The sequence below is a fragment of the Cyprinodon variegatus genome, unplaced genomic scaffold (genome assembly GCF_000732505.1).
Source record: "Cyprinodon variegatus isolate N-32 unplaced genomic scaffold, C_variegatus-1.0 Scaffold639, whole genome shotgun sequence".
NCBI classification, from domain to species: Eukaryota; Metazoa; Chordata; class Actinopteri; order Cyprinodontiformes; family Cyprinodontidae; genus Cyprinodon; species Cyprinodon variegatus.
Window position 1 is genome coordinate 381,132 of NW_015151092.1, and position 19,395 is coordinate 400,526.

The 19,395-nt window shown below is 36.9% G+C and overlaps 1 protein-coding gene across 2 annotated transcripts in view; it reads right to left on the bottom strand.

Moving 5' to 3' along the window:
• The window catches only part of hdac7 (histone deacetylase 7), a 94,847-nt gene that overhangs the window by 74,400 nt on the left and 1,052 nt on the right, over positions 1-19,395 (bottom strand). The window lies entirely within an intron of this gene.

Consider the following 19,395-nt stretch of genomic DNA (forward strand, 5'->3'; position numbering starts at 1 on the left):
ATATATATATATATATATATATATATATATATATATATATAGATCAATCATTTCTTCCCTGTTTCCTCTGGTATTATTATTGTTTAGTGATGAACAGTAAGTCTTTAATGGAAAATGCTGCTCAAGATTATCTTTCATCCAGGTCATAGTCATTCCAAAAAAGTAAAATAAAAAAAAAGCAATCCACTGAACTTTGTTTCCAAGTTTGAAGACGATTCGTCTCCCATCCAGCTTTTTCTGTAACGCTTTCTTTTACAGTACATCAATAACCATGTAATAACATTGTAACAAGCATGGAAGTCGCACTTTGCTACTTGGTAACAAGAAAAAACTTCTTTTTGGGGGGTAATTACCCCAAAATTAAGGTAAATAATTTCAAAATAGTAGTCTGCATGTAATTAATACAGTTTTATGTGACTATGTCACAATGGAGCATTTTGGTGGGTAATTTGTTAATTACCCACCAAAATGCTCCATTGTTACATAGGTTGTTAGGTTACCATTGTTAGGTTAGCACAGTTTCTATTATTGGCCACCACCTACCAAAGACTTAAGAAGTAATTTGGAACTTATGATCAGGTAAATAAAGCATTAAAAAACTGAACTGAAGTTACTTAAAAATAAGAGTTTAGTTAAGAAGAGTTGCTCGCTGTATTCTAGGTTTGGTTTTCTGTTATATAACGAGGAATAAACTGCATTTTACCAGATAATAACTCATTAATGTATTGCTGTCTGCTAAATGAATATGAGTTACCGGTACTTGGTAATAACGGTTTGAAATCTAAGAAGTCTGACTCTACCTTGCCTGCCAAAAATTAGAAGCACAGCACTTACCAAAATTCTCCTTAAAGTTTTTCTTGTTACCTAGTAATATAGAATAACTTGCTATGTTATTACCATGTTATTAAAAAGTTATTAATGTACTGTAAAATAACTCCTTACCGCTTTTTCAGTTCAAAAGGTCAAAAAAAGGGTTGAGTTTGTGGCTTTATACAGCAGCTCAACAAACCAAACACACCGTTTCTGACTTTTTGATTTGAAAAAGCTTCCTGGATGGGAAGAAAAACATCTTCAAAATTGAAAACAAAGTCTAGTGGATTGTTTTTGTTAAACATTTTTGGAACTTTAATGGAAAGCCTCATGGCCATCACCCTAATCTTTGGCTTATGCCGCAGATTCTCTGTAAATGAGGTTGTGAATCAGGCAGGGCCCCTGAAAAAATGTTTTTATTCAAAACCAACATTTAGCTAAAAGACAACAACACATTCAGAAAATTATTTTTGGGCTTAGCTGTATTTAGCAAAATCTGCACATTAATTATTAGTTCCATCAACATTTTCAAAATAGTTTCTATTTTCAAGATATTGTAATTCCACTGATTTTGACCAAACAACATTCTTTAAAAAGACACAGAATTTAAGAGGATAAGTAAAACTGAACTATTATCATTATTTACAGTTCTTCTCTTAAATATATGCATTTAAAAAAACTAATGACTGCCAAGCTGAAACCACTCAACAAATAAATTCACAAATCTTATATTTCCCAGATTAAGAATGCACTCTGCATCAGATTTTCTGAAATATATATATTTTTTACTTTTTCTTTTAATCAGCTGAACTATATATTTTTTTCATTAGACCAACACAAATGAAAAGCTGCAGGTGCTTCTGTAGTGACGCGTTAAAAGAAGCAGGATTAGGTCAACATTTTCTCAGTACAACAGACCTACGAAGGTCTGCAAATAACATCTCAGGAAACCGAAATCTATGTAACCTCATTCAGCTTCCTTTGATATTTTTGACTTCCTGCCAGTAATGAAAGGCTATGAGCTTTAACTTAGAAACAGGTCAGAAATGTAAAGATTACTAAACAAGATAGAAAGAAAACAGCTTTCTAGTAGCATCGTGTAAAATCATTTCAAAAGATCGATTTAGAATATAAAGTTATTGACTACAATTTACATGATATAATATGAATATAGAGTTAAATAGGAATGAGCTGGATACTGGTGTCATGGTACATCTTTTAAGCAGCCAACAGCAGTTTCCCTACCTGTGGTAAGGGCCTAATGTTTGGGGATGAAGAATCAAATTAGCAACCGAATATCGGGAGAAACTACCAGGTAACCAGGGTGACAACATGAACAGGTGGGTGCAATTACCAAAACACAAACAGGTGAAAATCATATTAGCCCATCCTCAACGATAGATCCAAACATCCACAATGTGTCCCTAAAAAAACAAACCAGGGAGCCGTGAGGGTCTCGGAGAGACGACCAGAAATTAAACATGAAGCACCGTTCTGACGGCTGAACAGGCGGCCGTCTCACTTCATGTTGTACCACTTTTGGGGGTTAGGGCAGGAACTTTTTTTCGAAAAACAGCAGACTGCTAAACTAACACTAACCCATCCCTAACCCTAACCGCTAAACCTAAGCAAATAGCAATACAGTATGCATGTTACCATACAGTCCAGCTCTACTAACAATCACTTTTAGGGTACATTTTGTTGTTGCAAGTCACGTTTATATCCCGTTACACAATGTCTGCAACCTAACATGAACCCTGTGGGTCAATATATAAGAAGATGGGTATGTAACGCTCAGGAGGCTTGACCAAAAATATCTGATGAGAAGGATTGAGAATGTGTTGGACCAGGGGGTTGTCTCCAGGTTGACTGCAGAGAAACCATGTAGGGCCTGCCAGGAGACTGACTGTGGGGTTCTTCAGTCTGGGGACTACGGAGGAGCTTTCACCTGGACACCCTCTGTCAAGGATGGAGCAGGTGAGGTACTGGCCCAAGTGCCATCAGACAGCCAGGCTGAGGTTCTGGTACTCGCTGGAGTAGGAGTAGGTTTGGCAATGTCAAGCAGGTTCTGGGATCTGGAGACGACTCAGAACAGGTTCTGGGAACCTGATAAAGCTACCAAACAAGGTGGATCCCAAAAGTCCTCGTCGAGTCCTTGACTTGCAGTGTTGAAGGATCAAATTTTACATCTACAGGCACTTTTTGGAGGAATAACTTTTACCATAAAGGATAACACTTTCAGAATTCACAGGACACCGAAGTGAGATCAACAGATGACTAGGCAGTGAATCGAAAAAATAACTGACGTGAAAACAACCGCATGGAAAAAGATGGGTGCAAAAAATAGAAACAGGCTTTAATTAGTGAGAGTACAAGCAATTTATAACAATCAACCTGCTTGTTATCCCCTCTCTGTTGCTCTATAAGTAACAGAACAACATTAGGAGATGATATTTTAGCCAATAGGAAAGCTAATTGTAAACTACAACTGAATTCCTCATCTGAAATTCCTGATTTCAGATGAGGTGAAGAACATGATTGTGAATCTGATCATATCTTTGCATTAAAGTGATCTGAATTTTATCATATAAATGGACAAGAATTGGATCTTTCTGTCCTGAACTGTGTTGTAAAACAGCCCAGTGGGGATTTAACTCCCACAGAGTTACTTTTAACATTTTATCAGAGCTTATAGAGGTCCCCTCTCCAAAGTTGAATTATCACAATCAATTTTCTGACATTGTTACAGAATTATTTTCTTTAACAGTTAAATTAAGACTGTGTGGATGCACAGTCCCCCCCCCCCCCCCCCCCCCCCCCCCCCCCCCCCCCCCTCCCTCAGTGAGGTCTAGAAGCATAAGATCTATATCCAGCTATTTAGCAAAGATGCTGCTACATGGCTGTACATCTTATTTTGGCATTGGACCAATTAGATAAGCCCTCAAATGACATATTACCTGCTGTAAATTAAATTGAAGTCAAGAGAAAAAGTTAAAATGCCAATTGAAAAGTCAAAAAGTAAAATTAAAAAGTTAACAAGCCTAGTTAACAGTCATATTTAGGTTTATAAACTAAAAAAATGTAAATTCCAGTATCAGCATTAATGCCTCTAAGGTTATGTTGTACCAAAAAAATGTTTTTTTTACTCTCAGAGTGTTTTTGTTGTTATTTTTTATTATTTTTCAGGCAAGTTGACGTTTCTTCTTATTACATTGACATTGATTTTTGCCATCAAAATATCCCTATTTTTTGAATGTTGCAAAGATAATAAGGTCTTCTCCTGGATTCCAATAACACTATTGGCTGGAAATGTAGATTTTCAAAGTTATTCACTTAGTGCCCTATAAAGGGTTTACACTAAAAAAAACTAAGGTTTTTAAGTAAATAAAAACAATATTACTTAGCGCACTTTTCTAAGCACTAGGCTAACATTCCCCTGAAACATAAACATAATATTCACTCAGGATGGATGAATACAGGCAGCATCGACTCTCAATTATGATTATAAGAGTCAATTTTGGAAACATTAGTTCTGTTTAGTTTCTAAGTTTTATTTATTTTTTCATTCATTTAAGCTTGAAAATTTAGAGCAGTTGTCTCAGACTTTGGTCCTGAGTAGCAGGTATCCTGTTGCTTTTCTCTACTTAAAATAAATATCAGGAAATTATTAAAATTTGCAGAATATCAAAACATCCTTGGATTTTATCCATTTATTTTATTCAGTTGTTTCAACAAGGATGCATCTATAGGCTACAGCGCCTATAGCGTAGTTCATGAATACTCAAATTATGGTCATGAACAATGTGATCATGTTATCTACATGTTTGCAGAGGGTTGTGTTCTTACATTTTAGGGAAAATGTTAATGTGTTATTCGCTAGAATAATTTTTACTTGAAATATTTGCAAACATTAAAGTTTAACTTGATTTAATTGAAACAGCAACAGTTGTGATGTTATTTGCAGGTTGTTGCAGGATTCTTTTTACTGCCTGTTAAACTTGACCATTTTTTCAGTTATTTTCATTGACTGGAATTCAGTCTTGCAGCTTGAAAGGAGTAAATGTCGTTAATTCTCTGCGCAGAACAAATCTGTACTTGCCGTTGTAAGACGCCCCCACATTGCAAGCTCGGCGGCCCCTGCTTGAGGAAGTGGAGCATCCTGTCAGTGCTTAAACACCGAAGCGCATAGATTCACAGTAATTGTGCATCGGCTGCATTGCTGTGGCGAACCATGTGACGCAGGGCTACCGTCGTAGTCTTCCAAGAATCACACATCAGGTTACACACAGATGTTACGGACAATGAGATAGTAAATGCTTTAAATGTGGTCAGCGTGAATTTGTAAAAATCCTCTCTAACTGAGAATCCAGAGAAATAGAATGTTAAACTTTTGTTCTTTAATATGAACAATATTGCTTGAAATACAAATAGATCAAAATATTATGGTTTATTGAAATGAGGATAAACGACTATTGCACTGAACTGATTTAGCAGTCGCTAAAAAAAAGCTGAAAGAAATTTTTATATATTTTTTTCTCTTTTTCCCCTTGTTTTGTTTTATGCATCCATGTGAATCTTACTCTGTCAGCAGATGCTTTTTAAAAATTTTGTTGAATGAGAATCTGACCTTTTACGTGAGTTTCACTAGCAGTTCTGCATGTTTTTCCCCACTTTTAACCGTCCTTGAGTTTCCACAGAGCACAAGCATCTGCATGTTTTTTATCCTTTTTTCCGATCTTCGCGTCAGCCGGGTCAACAACTGATGCTTCAGACCAATACTGAAACCAAGAAGCGTGCGTCTGTCTTTTACTGGTGCTGCTTCTATCGTCCGCTCGCTCACCCCTGGGTGCCTCTTTGAATTGGGGGGGGGGACCCAACGCCGTTCCCAGAAACCCTCAGAGTGCCTCTGTGTGTGTGTCTGTGGGCGTACGGAACTATGCAGCAGCGTATGAGAGAGTCCTCTGGGTTTGTGCGCTATCTGTTGTGTGTGCAACAATGTATGTTTATGGTGTGTGTGCACACATGTGTGTATGTGGTTAGTCCATTCAATTACAAAATCTAGCATGCAGTCTGAATCACATCCGGTTTTAAGCCAAAAATAACCAAACCGCAGGGTGACAGAAAAGCAGCGCAGCAGGCATCCGCCTACAGGTGGAGAGGAATACATCCATACACTCTCACACTCAGTGCACCACTGGTCACTTGATGTTTTCCATAAACAACAGTTAGAAAAGATGAATCTTTCCAAAATGACAGCCTTGTCAGGAAGTTTATGTTTTTTTGTTTTTTTTTTTACATTTTAAGCTGAACAGACTTATACACCCCCATCAAAAACAAGAGAAAATTGTCAAATGCTTTTAAAGCAACGTAAAGTAAAGCAACATTAAAGAGTCTTTATCAAGCTGCTGTAACGGTAGACTGGGGACATTAAACACCTTCCAATAAACTCCTTGGGTTATATTTTAGACCTGAACACCCCCCCATCACCATAAATACCACCACCCCCAGTCTGTTTCTAATGTCTGTCTGACTGCTAAGCTCATGAAACCAAATCTTAAAATATTCTGTATATATATTTTTTTACAAACCCACATAAAGTAGAGCCTAATTTTGAAGTGGAAGGACGATTATGGTTTTCTTTTTTTAAATTTTTCATAAAAAATCTCAGGTAATGAAATATAGCCACCTTTAGATGCGTTTTATCCAATCAAATCTTTTCTGAAGCCCTTACATTTTTTTTTAAAGAAAACAAAGTAATGAACAAAAAAGCTGCACAGAGTTAAAATGAAGAACTCATTGAGGCCAAAGAAAAATGTGTCTCTAATAGAAAATGTTTTAAGGTAGGACTGAAACAATCAGGTTGTGGTTGATTGATTGATTAATTGATTAGTGAAATAATTGTCATAATTTGATAAGCAAACAATTGTTTGTATAATACAGACTCTAAAACCTGATGCCATTTGCTGAAAGAATCCCCCAGTTAAATAAACTATACATAAAAATATACATTTGGGATTAAGAAAACCATCTTTTTCTGTAAATATCTTTTGTGTGACAAATGTTTGCTGAGTGTTATTTGTTCAAAAACTTTCAAATTGAGGTTTATTTATTTACTATGAGTCTCTCTTTTAGATAATTGGAGTAAGCAAAAAAGAAAAAAACCTTGCTAAACCAATTCAATAGCTACAGTCCAAACGCAGTGATGTAAATTCAAGTCGTGTGTTGAAAAATGTCATACTTAACAGACCATTCAAATTGTTAAACACAGTGGTGGAAGCATCATGCTGTGGGTTATTTTTCATTTGTAGGGATATGGAAGCTGGTCAGAGTTGTTAAACAGTGAGAAATAATGGAAATCCTGGAAGAAAATGGATACGCTGTAAAATAAACTCGACTTGGCTGGATTTCAACCTTTAAAGAATCAATTTGTGAGAATACATTTAAAAAAAATCACGCCACAAATTTTAGGTTTTCATTTTTAAACAGATCCTATGGGCTAAATGCATAATTTTTTATCTGCCCTACAGTCACATACATTGATTCATAAGTGAATTAAAATAATATAAATATAAACTAAAGTTTCCGGTCGAATTGTGATTAAATGTAATGCAGGGATATCAAAGCTTCTGCAAGATATTATAGATTTTTTATTATAAAAACAAAACCTTGATCAACGTTAGTTTTGGAAACCTGATCAGTCATCCTCCAGATGTTAATCAAAATGAAATGATACAGTTAAAAACAACCATTCTGACGTCTGTGGTGCTTTTTTACAGCACTACATGGGGCAGGATGTGGTCAACTGTGTGCTACAAAGCTGCCTCCCACCTGCAAAGAAGTGTTTCAGGTTTTAAACAACTGCCACCAAGAAGTCATTCTCTTAAAAAAACAAAACAAAACAAAACTTTGAGCACTGTACTGTCTGTTTAATATTCATATACAATCATCAAACCCTGGCATTTTTCCATCTACACCGGCCCACTTATGGACGTGCTTTTTGTCCGGAATCTTCTCCACTCCTCCTTTCTTCTTTTTGCCAACTCTTTCCATGATTATTAGCCCATCCACTGAAATGAAAATATAATCGAAGCAACATCCACATCCTCCATATTACCATTGACCAGCACCACTCACCACATCAGCAGGGTTGCCAGATGTCACTGACTCCCGTTTTTCAGCCCAAAAAATGTTCATAAACCATCTGGATATACGAAATCTCGCCCAATTTGAACCAAAGTCTATTCAATTCAGTTTCAGTTTATTTATATAGCGCCAAATTCACAACACATGTCATCTCAAGGCACTTTACAGTTCAACCAGATCATACAGTCAAATTGATACAAAGTTTTCTATCTAAGGAAAACCAGTTGATTGCATCGACTCATTGACTCAAATACAATCCCTCACACTAAGCATGCTTGTAGCGACAGTGGAGAGGAAAAACTCCCTTTTAACAGGAAGAAACCTCCAGCAGAACCAGGCTCAGTGTGAGCGGCCATCTGCCGAGGCCGACTGGGGTTCAAGGAGACAGAAGCAGAGATACAAAAAGCAGCTGTAAAAGGCGGCCCCGTCCAGGAAACACACAGCCAGGCAGACAAGCTCCAAGGCAGCTCCCATGCCAGAGGACGAAGAGATCTCCAACATCTATAAACAAGGGTGTTGATGGAAGCAGCACAGCTGATGTTTCTTTCCAGGATGGAGCCACAGCTATTGATCTCTTAGGCCATAAATCTAAAAAAAATCGTTTTCTACCCATAGACGGTCATCCTAAGCTGCCAGATTGGGAAACATCCCAACCTGCCAACAATGCATGTAAGACGGGAAACTTTAGCCTTTAGATGCAAAACCCCATCATGCAACGCAACATATTTTTGCAAAATATTAAAACATAAATTCGTCAAATATAAGAGGAACATCGTAGTTTGGTTTAAAGAAAGCATTTTAGTTTTACTGTGATTTAGTTTGTTGAAAGGATTTTACAGTTTGAAGAAATTGAAAATTACACCAAATGCCAACCATCACAAGGATGTATATGTCAAGGAAGGGCTATATATACTGCATGCATCATTTTGGTAGTTAACATTGTATTATTCTTGAGCTCCTTGAATTATTTACTCTCACAGGTAGGAGCTTCGGCCGGAGAATAAGTGTATGATTTAAGGAAGGCCGGACATCGCAAGCTAAAATTAGGACCAAATGCCCGGTATCACAGATTACCAGTCTGGATCAGTTCATTATTGGAAAGCGCCATTTTCACTGTAGCGTTACATCCCTAATTTTTTCTAATCATTACAGCAGCTTTAATTGAAATACCATATACCTTGCTGGAGGGACTATCTGGAGAATAAAATTATTCCAGATGCAAGAGAATGAAAAAGGTCATGAAGAAGGGGAGGGGGAAAGAGAGCACTGTAATAATGTTTGGCCTTGGTCTGCCAGCGGGGTTCTTCCCTTAAGAAGCCAAAAGGAATGCAAAGAATGCTGCATGAGGAAAAAAAAAATGAGGAGGGGGAGCAGCAGAGGAGGAGAACAGGAACAAGAAATGAGAAGAGAGGAAAGGAAGAAGCTAAAGAGCGGAGAATCCAGAGCGAGATAGGAAGATGATGAAGCCAGGGAGTCACCAGATAGAAATAAGGAAAAGACTTATTATCTTTACTGAGCTGAGTAAACACAGGAGAAGATAAAAACAATAAGCCTGGAAAATATTTAGAAGGGGAAAAAAAGCATAATCTCTGGGTGTTTGTATTGTTTATGCAGATGGAAATCAAAGCGAGCTGTAGGACAAAGTGACAGTGTGTGTTTACATACTTTAATGGTATATCCCTGAGCGAGAGATGGGAACGGGACGGGTTAGTCCCATGGCTGAACATGTTCTCATTTCTGTCAACGTCAGCAATGGAAATTTCACACCTGCAATAAAAGGAAGATATTCTTTTTCCACTTTTGAGTGGCCATTCTGCATCAGTCAGCTGATACACATGAGATACCGGCAGAAAGGCTGAGAAGCTACAAGTCTGCGAGATTTAAAAATAAATCTCTTATGCTTCCATTGAGAAAATTATACGTTATCACTTCATGGGATCCCCCTGAAATGTGATGAAGCCGCAAAATAAAACTCAGCAGCTGCCTACCACAAATAGGATTTAAAATGTCTGACATTATCCTGCCATAAAACACATCATTTTGGTGCGAGAATAAGATGTGAAGCAACAGGACTCTGATTTAGACATCAACCAAGAGAGCAGCCTCATATTGCTAAGTAGCTTTACAGCTAGTAGTTAAGGTTATCACAGCTTTTAGTGCATGATGAACTACCGTAAATGAATTCAGGTCGACTAGTGACCAAACTCTCACGTTTCCATTCACCGACAGGTCAAATGATGCAAAACTTTATCTTTATTTCACAGATTCAAAACATGACAACTTAAACTTTCTTAACCTTTAAAAACTTCAACAAACCTAATTTTGTGATTCAAACCCACTGCCTCTATCAGTAAACCTGAAGAATATGTTTCCCCTTTCTGCATATTTGTGAGATTTATCTGTGGAATTAAAGTGCAAATCACGCTTGAGTTTGGATGCATCCTTAGAAACAAAATAGAGAAAACAGATGAGAGACCTCCATAGGCCAGAAAAGACCTGATCAGTGCATCGGTTATACAATCACAGATTGCTGCCGCTGAAATATTATCATATGAACAATTTTACACTGGATGATATATGTCGAAATAAAAAAAAGGATATTTCTTCTGTGTGATTCACATTTTATATATATTGTTCTCTGTCAAAATATTATTTGCATATAAAATAATGAATTAATAATTCTGAGTTAAGATCAGATATGATGAATTAAATAGTCAGAAATGTCAGCAGTTCATGTGTTCTCTGGTTATTATCAAAAGCAACAATCCTTCCCCGGATATCAGCTTAAGCATCGGCCCCATCCGCCTGTACATCCACCGGAAAAAATAGAAATCTAAATAAGTCATTTTTTCTAAAAATAGGTGAATTTTTTCTTGAATTTAGGAGGTAATATATTGCCATATTGCCAATTGAACAAGATAATTTACATTTAAAATAAGAAAAAACTATTACATTGTCTTATATCCAGGGCATGTTTTCTAATTATCTTATTTTAAGTGTAAAAAAAGTCATTCCATTGGAAATTCATCTTATTTAACTGTTCAAATTAAGGCTGAATGCAGTTAATTTAAGAAATGTTTGCTTATTTCTAGATCTATTTTGCATTGTCCAACCCTAACATCCCGACCTGTAGTAAAGGTAAACAAAAATCTTAAAGGTGGCCGCAGTAGATGTCAGTGTAAAGGCTGTATGTTATTCCCACATTCAAAATATCAAAAATTTCTAAGAGTGGATTAAGTGCTTACAGAAATCCAGCAGCACAAAGGGCAATAATCTGAGATTAGAGAGCTTGAAAGTCAGCAAGGAAAGGGAATATCACTTAAAAAAAATCTTTTAAGTGTTTTATTAACCATTAAAGTGTAAAAGTCTACAATTTTACAAATAACCGAATCAAAGAAAAACAGGTTTTTAAAGAGTTATAAAAATCGGACCCATTCCTTCACAGGCTGCGCATTCTCTAGTGTCCAAACTGTTTCCATGGTGTGTGACTCTGAAAAGATTAGCCCCACATGGGGCCCACGATGACATGTGCAGTCCCCGGGAAAACAAAAGGTTGCCGACAGACATTTTCCACAACATCACAACCGTGTCATGTGTGCAGTCTCAATGTTGCAACACCGAGAAGTTTAACAGAGAAACACGTCTATTTCAGCTCTTTTTGAGTGGAAAAAGAAGGTTATGATAAATAAATCTGAAGCTGCTGCAAAGCTAAATATTTGGTTTATAGAATTGTTAGACGTAAACTCATTTGGACAAAAAAACCTGTTAAACTTCAAGTGAACTCAGGCCAACAGAAAAAGCCGAGTGTGTAATGAAAGGCTGCAGATCTTTTACACCCTCAGGATATTTAGAGTTTTATGTTGGCCAAAACAAAGCAAGAAGCCGTAGCAACCACAAGAAAATCCCGGATATATCGGCAGCAGACACCCATGCAAAATAGAAAAGATCAAAATTCTGATCAAATCAAAACTCACCCTTGTAACACCCACTGTTCTGAACAACAACAACCCAAAGAAGCGTGAGCGTATGACTAGGAAACACCCAGACAGGCCAAAAATAACTCTATACTCATTCCCCATCTCTCATTTTCGGCCCCGCACTCTCTCACTCATTCTGTCTTATTCTGTTTCACTTTTGACATGATAAAACCAACAGTAGGAAAGAAAAAGAGATCAGTTAATGTTCCTGCACGGAAAATATCCCCTACCAAAGGCAGCTAAGTGTGAGAACAGCAGACATGACTAAATGATTGGGTGTATGGAGAAAATAACGAGTATTAGACTAGAACGGTTGAACAAGGGGAAATTCAGAGTGTCTCTCAAAAGGGAAACATTAGTCCTTACAAACATGTCTGTTTGACACAATCAACCGATGATGAAACTGAAAACAACTATAAAATCCCTGATGTTTCTATTTCTACTCAGGTTGAGATGCTCACTGGAGCCGTACTTTTCCATAAAACCGTCCGACCTAAAGCTATTTGGCTCTTTTTTGGTAACAAACTTGTGAGTTTGTTTGGGTTCACGATGCCCAATTAGGCTACTAGTGAAGCAACGCTTGTAAACAAAGTCACATGAACTCACAAGTAGCGTGTTTACGCTGCAGTTTTTATAACCTGTCATCCTTCAGGGAGTCTTTTAAACAAATCCAACTGCAGCCTTTTGTTAAATTAACATAAAATCACAGGGGGAAAAAAAAGGTTTATAAAAAGGGTTTCAAACTTTTTCATCATAGTTTTTGCTGCTTTTTCATTTTATGACAAATTATAATCTAAGCTTCCATCTGCTCTGGTTACGCATCTTAGCAACAGTTAACTTTCCTATAGTTTAGAGTCGCTTTGCTTAAATATCAAAGAAAGGCTGGAAGGATTTCTCCAGATAAAGGAAGCAGCTCTGCATCTGCTGCACACTGCTGGTCAGCTGGCTGAGAGAAGGTTAAGAAGCTTAATCCTTAGAAGAAGAAAAAAAATCAGCTCTTTGGGATTATTTTCAAAGTATAATGGCTAACAAGGGTTGAAAACTCGTATTTACATGAAATGATTGATTCTAAAGTCTGAAATAAAAAAGACAATAAGAACAGAAAATAGACAGCAATATATAACAATGTTAAAAATACATATAATTTAGAATATTAATCAGAACGTCTGAAACTGCAAACAAACAGTCAAAATGTAAATTTTTTGTGATGCAGAAGAATAATGCCGTCATCACCTAGTTCAAAACTCAGTGACAAATATCCTTTCGTCTGGGTTAAAAAGAAGGTTTGCAAGACTAAATATTTTATTCCAACCAAATCATCCAGAATCGGCTAAAATCTCTTTTCTGAAGATTTTTTTATGCTTTAATGGAACTTATTTTGAACTATGTTATTTTTTTCTTCTTTTTTTGTAAAAACCAATTTTTTACAGACAGATTTTGCTTAATTTTATCAGGTTAATTTTATCAAAGAAAAAGTTAATTAAGGGGAAAATCAAGGATTTTACTAATGAAAGTTTATTGAGTTGAAAAGTTTAAATTTCAACATTATTTTAAAATCATTTATCATGATCTAATCGTAATTTTAACCAGGGAGGGGGCACACTGTATATAAACATTTTTTTAAAATAATTTCTGTTTTATATGTTTTTTTTGTTTATACCATGAAAGAAGACCTTTTTCACTACTCTTTACATGTGTAATGTTTAATGTATTTACAGTGCAGTGGCTGTTTCTGCATTATTCTTTGTTATTAACTTAACTGAAGATATTTTTAGCCTTGCTTCATAGGTGATGTAATGACTGAGATAAAGTTAAGGTTTTATTGTAATGAGTATGCTGTGACACATGCAGGGGTTTTCCATTGAAGCAGTTCTGGTACCAAAGCAACATTGGTGCTAAAGCCCGTTCACATGGTTCTGCAGCCAACACTGATCCATCTTCACATCCCTTAAATACGTTTTTAGCTGTTTTCAGGATTCCTATAGTGCAGAGAGACATTTTAAATGAATCTCATTGTCTTGTTTTTCCTAGTGTTAATATTTCAAATCTTATTAGGGAATACTTTTTTTATAATCACAGGTTGCAATTTAAAAACAACAGTGGAAGTTAGAGAACTAAAACACGGAGCATAATCTAAAAACAGTTCATATAAAAAAACGCTAAATAATTCTTATTGATTCATTTGATTTTTCTTTTCTGTTTTTTTTTTTTTTAAATCAGGAATGAACTTCAGTATTTTTTCTTTTTTTTTTTTACTTAACAAGGCTTGATCTATGTCACACTTAAGGCTTCTGTCCTAAAGCTTGAAGATTATGCTGTTTTGTCTGCACACCCAGTCCTGCAGGAGAGAAATGCAGCCATAGATTAAGGTAAAACATCCTGCCGCTTCCGCCTTTTTCATTCGATTAGACCAGATGTAAGCTTAGCCTAAAAAGTCAGCACAGACTTCAGCTTTCATGATTTCCCCAACAGGATCACCTAAAATACCAATATCCTTTTAATTGGAGGTTTAAAAAAAGTATTATGGCTTCTCTTGTGAGTAAAGAATGTTATGCAGCGAATGTTGAGAGATTAAATCTAATTTTCTTTTAATAGATAATTCTTTTTATTCTTGTTAGGATAATTATCATTGATGATGTGTGAGTTTATTACACCTTAATATTAGCTGCCTGTTGTGTGTCAGAACTGATATTTTCCTCAATAGTTTATCTAATTAGGACAGTTCCTCCGACCGGATACACAGTTATAATCTTTATTCTGTATGTTGCAAAGATTTGAGAATGGAACGAGAGCGGCGTCCTTCAGCTAAGAACAAAGTGTAATATTTTGATAAGGAGCCATGGATGTCTCATCATCTGCTAACATATATGATGTAATGATGTGATGATGTGGCAGACTGGAGATGTATAAAATGCCTTTTTAACTGTTAATCGGGGCAACTTCCTGAGAGGTGAGCAGCTGCCTTCTGTAACTCTGCAACTTCTCTGATCTGAGCAAGATTACAATTTCTATCAGAAACTGTTGTCATGTTATTTTATACATATAAGTTATGAAGTGTTATATATATATATAAAGATCTTGTCCCAAGTGATCTCTTCTCAGGAAAAAGAACCGGAGAGAGAAAGCTTCAAGGTGCATACACAGAGCCTATCTTTAACACTCTAAAAAACAGGTTGCTGGTTTCCTTTCCTCCAGAGTGGTTAAAGGAGGCAGACCTTTGCTTTATTGCAGAAAACAGCCAAAGCAAAGCAACAGTTCAGTTTGGAAACAGATGGAACCGATACTGATTCAATACTGGCACTGATTTTGTCCTAAAACGTATGTCCTTTGATGCAAAATGCAATTTAATGTACGCTTGGCAGGGATCTGCCTTTGATTCGTACAAGCCTCTCTGACAAAGTTTTAAATACAAGATATGAACAAAGAAATGATTTATCAAATAAGTTAAACCAGATTTTTTTTTTTTTTTTTTCTTAGATGTGTTAGAAAATAAAAAAAAATCCACCCTTTGCTTTGGTTCTGTGACGTTTTGGTGCTGAAAGTGTTTCGATGCATTTCTGACTGGAACCATTAAAATGCAACAGAGCTAACAGTTTAGGGTGGCGTCTTATCCCTGTTTGAACCTCCAAAGCAATCAGATAAATAAAGAAAATTTATCTAGGATAGTTTATAAGCTTAAAAATCATCTTAGGTCTCATCCAGATAATATCAATGTCATGTTTAACTATAACTAATAAAGCAGGGAGGACTCATAATCTTCACACACAGCCTGTCTGACTAAGATAAGATGCAGGGAGATAAACTAGCAGGAGGATTTGCTGTGGCTGATGATGATAAAACATGGATAGCATAAGATGAAACATCTAAATGCTTTAAATCTATTCTATAAAAGCCTTTATTTCAGGGAGCAGCACATCTGTGTCCACTATCTGTCACTGATGAGTGATGAACTTGAGTTTTCTCTGGGGCTCTCAGTGAAAGCTTACACTTCTCCTCTCTGCTGTGCCCTCTGTGGGAAACTCAGAGCCCGTATTAAGCTGAGAAGGAGAGACAGATGACTTTTGCTCGCAGGATATCCTGTTCTAAGCTGAGCTGCCGGGCCTATTCTGACCTCCTGACCCCTCTTAACTCCTGACCTAACCATAGTTTAGACTCACATCTCCAATATTTCCTAATCGCCCCAAATCTCTCCGTCTCCACTTGAGCTTGCATTGTTCTCTTTGTTTTCAGTTTACTTTAGCTTTTTTAACTTTCCCTTTTTAAGTTTTTTGTCTTTTGTTTTGAATCCTAGCTGTGTTTGTTAAAAAGAGTTCATCCATCAAGTTTTACGTGAGAAAATGCGCAAAACTTTATGATTCTTTAGTGTTAAATTTAGACGAATGGTGACAAAGTCCGGTCCCTGCTGGCTGTTGTTTTGCAGCTTATAAATGTGGTTCTGCTTCAACACATTTAAATAAAGGTGCAAGTCCGTAAAGAGAGGGTTTCTTAACCCTGCTCCTCACGGCTCACTGCCCTTCAGGTTTTAGATGTATCTGTTTGCGCACACCTGGTTCAAATGATTGCATTTCCTCCTCTGCAGCCATCAAATGCTGCAAAAGCCCGTTGTTCACCTTCTCGTTCAGGTCAGATGTGTGGAGGCAGGGAAACACCTAAAACATGTAGGACCAGGTTAAAAAAATCCTAAATTAGGAAGAATAAACTGAATGCTGAGGAAAATTTACCCATTTGATTAAGTTTTGTCGAAGAAGGGTGAAGATCAACAGCAACAGCAACAGATAATCAATTTGATTTGGGTCACACTTTTATACTAGGTTGTTATATAGATAAAAATGCCTTCATCTGAAATGTCCCATTGTAGATCTAGTTATGTATTTTAGATCTTTCTGAATGATTGTAAAACTCTGATCTCAAGTCTTTACGGCCTATTGCAGTTTTTATTTTATTTTATTTTATCAATCCAGAATTTACTTCTATATTTACTTCATCTCAATGAATCAGATCAATTTCTTCATCTCCACTTAGGAATAAACAGCATTCCCATAGCATGATGGTGCCACTACTGAGCATCAATGCAGATATTGTTGTTTGGGCCATGTTTGGTGGTGAGCACCACTTTTTTTCCACATGGTCATAGTGTCCTCCATATGTGTTCTGGAAATTGGCGATTCCTTTCAACTTAGATTTTTTTGCTTGTTTCTCTGTTCATTAAATACCATATTTGGTGAATCTATGACTAATATTATGGAGATTAAAAAAAAGGGAACACCAGCGTGCGAACCTAAAGTGAAATAACCACTGAAATCCATAACGTTTGCACTAATTTTAACATATTTATTTTCCTGCATGATAAATTATTTCATAAGTCATGAAGCAGAAAAATAGGAAAAAATGAAATAGTATTTAATCCATGTATGGGAATTCTTTCCTTTTTCTATTTTTATAAATCCCTAAATATCCTGCTTTCAACATGACTATCGCTGTTTTCCAACCACAGAGTCATATACTGGAAAAGAATGCTTTGGAATAACTAAGGGAGGAAAAATGTCAGCAAGTTTGGGACTATTGGAAATATTGTCAGAAATAACAGATAAATCAATGCTATCAAGATGAGATTTAAAGAATTTGTTGATTACTTCCCTTATTTTTCCAGCCATTCTTCTTCTCACAGATAATCCTGCAACTCTGCTGTCAAACTGGAAAATAGGTATGTTTTTTTTAAGCTCAATAGCGACACCCTTTGCCTCTGTGGACAGTGGACGAAAAAAAACATACTCTGTGATTAGAGAAATAATTAGCCAATCATCCTCTGACCTACGAGCCAAGCCTAAGGTCAAAGAGGCATAGAGAGGGCTGCTTCCCAGGTGTTTTCCCATAAAAGAAAAAACCCTTCAGCGGGCACAGCTGCAGAGGAAAGCCATACTGAAGTCATTGTCAGCGCAGAGGTCAGGAACTTCTCTGCAAGTATACAACCTCACTGCCACCAGGCGTATGTGTGAATGTGCATGCGTGAGGTGTACCACTGGACTGAGAGCGAGTTTGTCCAGAAGGGCTGTGGTGGAAATCAACACTTCCTGCTTCCTGTGGCAAAAGAAGGTGCTACCGTTGATGTCCCCTTATCGCTGGACACACAGACTGAGTGGAGGGAGGAAGGCCGAGGGGAGGAAGAGGAGCTGGAGGGAGGTCAAGCAAGCTCAACAAAGAGGGAGGACTTAAGAGGCCGTCAAGGTTCTGCTGCTTTTTCTTTCTTAATAGTCACATGAAAACAAAAGCTATGGAAGTTATGGAAGTTTTACCATAGATTATCATATAAATTCACATCCAAACTTTGACTAGGCCATTAAATTGCATGTTTTTTGGTCATTGTATGAAGTTTTAGAGCCTCTAACAGGTTTCCTCTCAGGATTTTTGCTTAAGAAATGCATCCCCACAGCCTGATGCCACCACCACCATGTTTTATTAAAGTTCACTGTAATGTTTAGTTATTTTTCTGACACATATTTGTTGTGTATGCATACCAGAACTGTAAAGGTTCAGACCAGAACATCGTCACACATTTGCTTTCTCACACTTTCCATTAAGTGCACACTAATGGCCTTCCTATTGTTTATGTAACACATCCCTCCTGTGTTCTTGATGCTGTTTGTTGACTAATGTTCTCAAACATGCTTGCTTGGTATTCACAGAAATGCTGGATCTTTGCAGAGTTTAAATTACACATTTTAAACTCTATTCAGCTGCACCAATTAGTAAAATTGCTGGGTTTTCTTCATGACTCTCCATCCATCCATTTTCTGTCATGCTTATCCCTGCTTGGGTCACAGGGTGCTGGTGCCTATCTCCAGCTGTCAATGGGCGAGAGCAGGGGTACACCATGGACAGGTCACCAGTCCATCACAGCGCAACACAACCATTCACACACACACAACTTAACTGTCATGTTTTTGGACTGTGGAGGAAAGGCATAGTACACAGAGAGAACCCACACATGCACAGGGAGAACATTCAAACTCCATGCAGAAAGACCCTGGGCTGGGAATTGAACCTGGAACCTTCTTGCTGCAAGGCAGCAGTGCTACCCACTCTTCCACTGTTATTCTTGTGTAAAGGCACAAACAGAACAAAGTATTTTAATGGTCTTAAAGTCACACTCTAAACCTCAGCCTGGCATAAACGGCTGTACAATGAGTAGAGTTTCTAACCTAAATAAACTTTTCAGTGATATTCTAAGTTTTGGGGTTTTACTGCATATATTCTTCTGCATTTAATTGCACTTGGATCTGAGAAGGTATTTTGTGTTGATAGAGGTCAGGAAGTCTAAATGGTTGCTCTTCAGGTGAGTAGAGAGAGTAAAAGAAATACAGAGGGACAAAAAAGTTAGAATTTTTAAAAGGACTGAAGGAGAATTATTTGTTTTACTGTGAAGGATGAAAAGAGTAGAGGAGGGGGAAAGATGTTTGGGATCAGG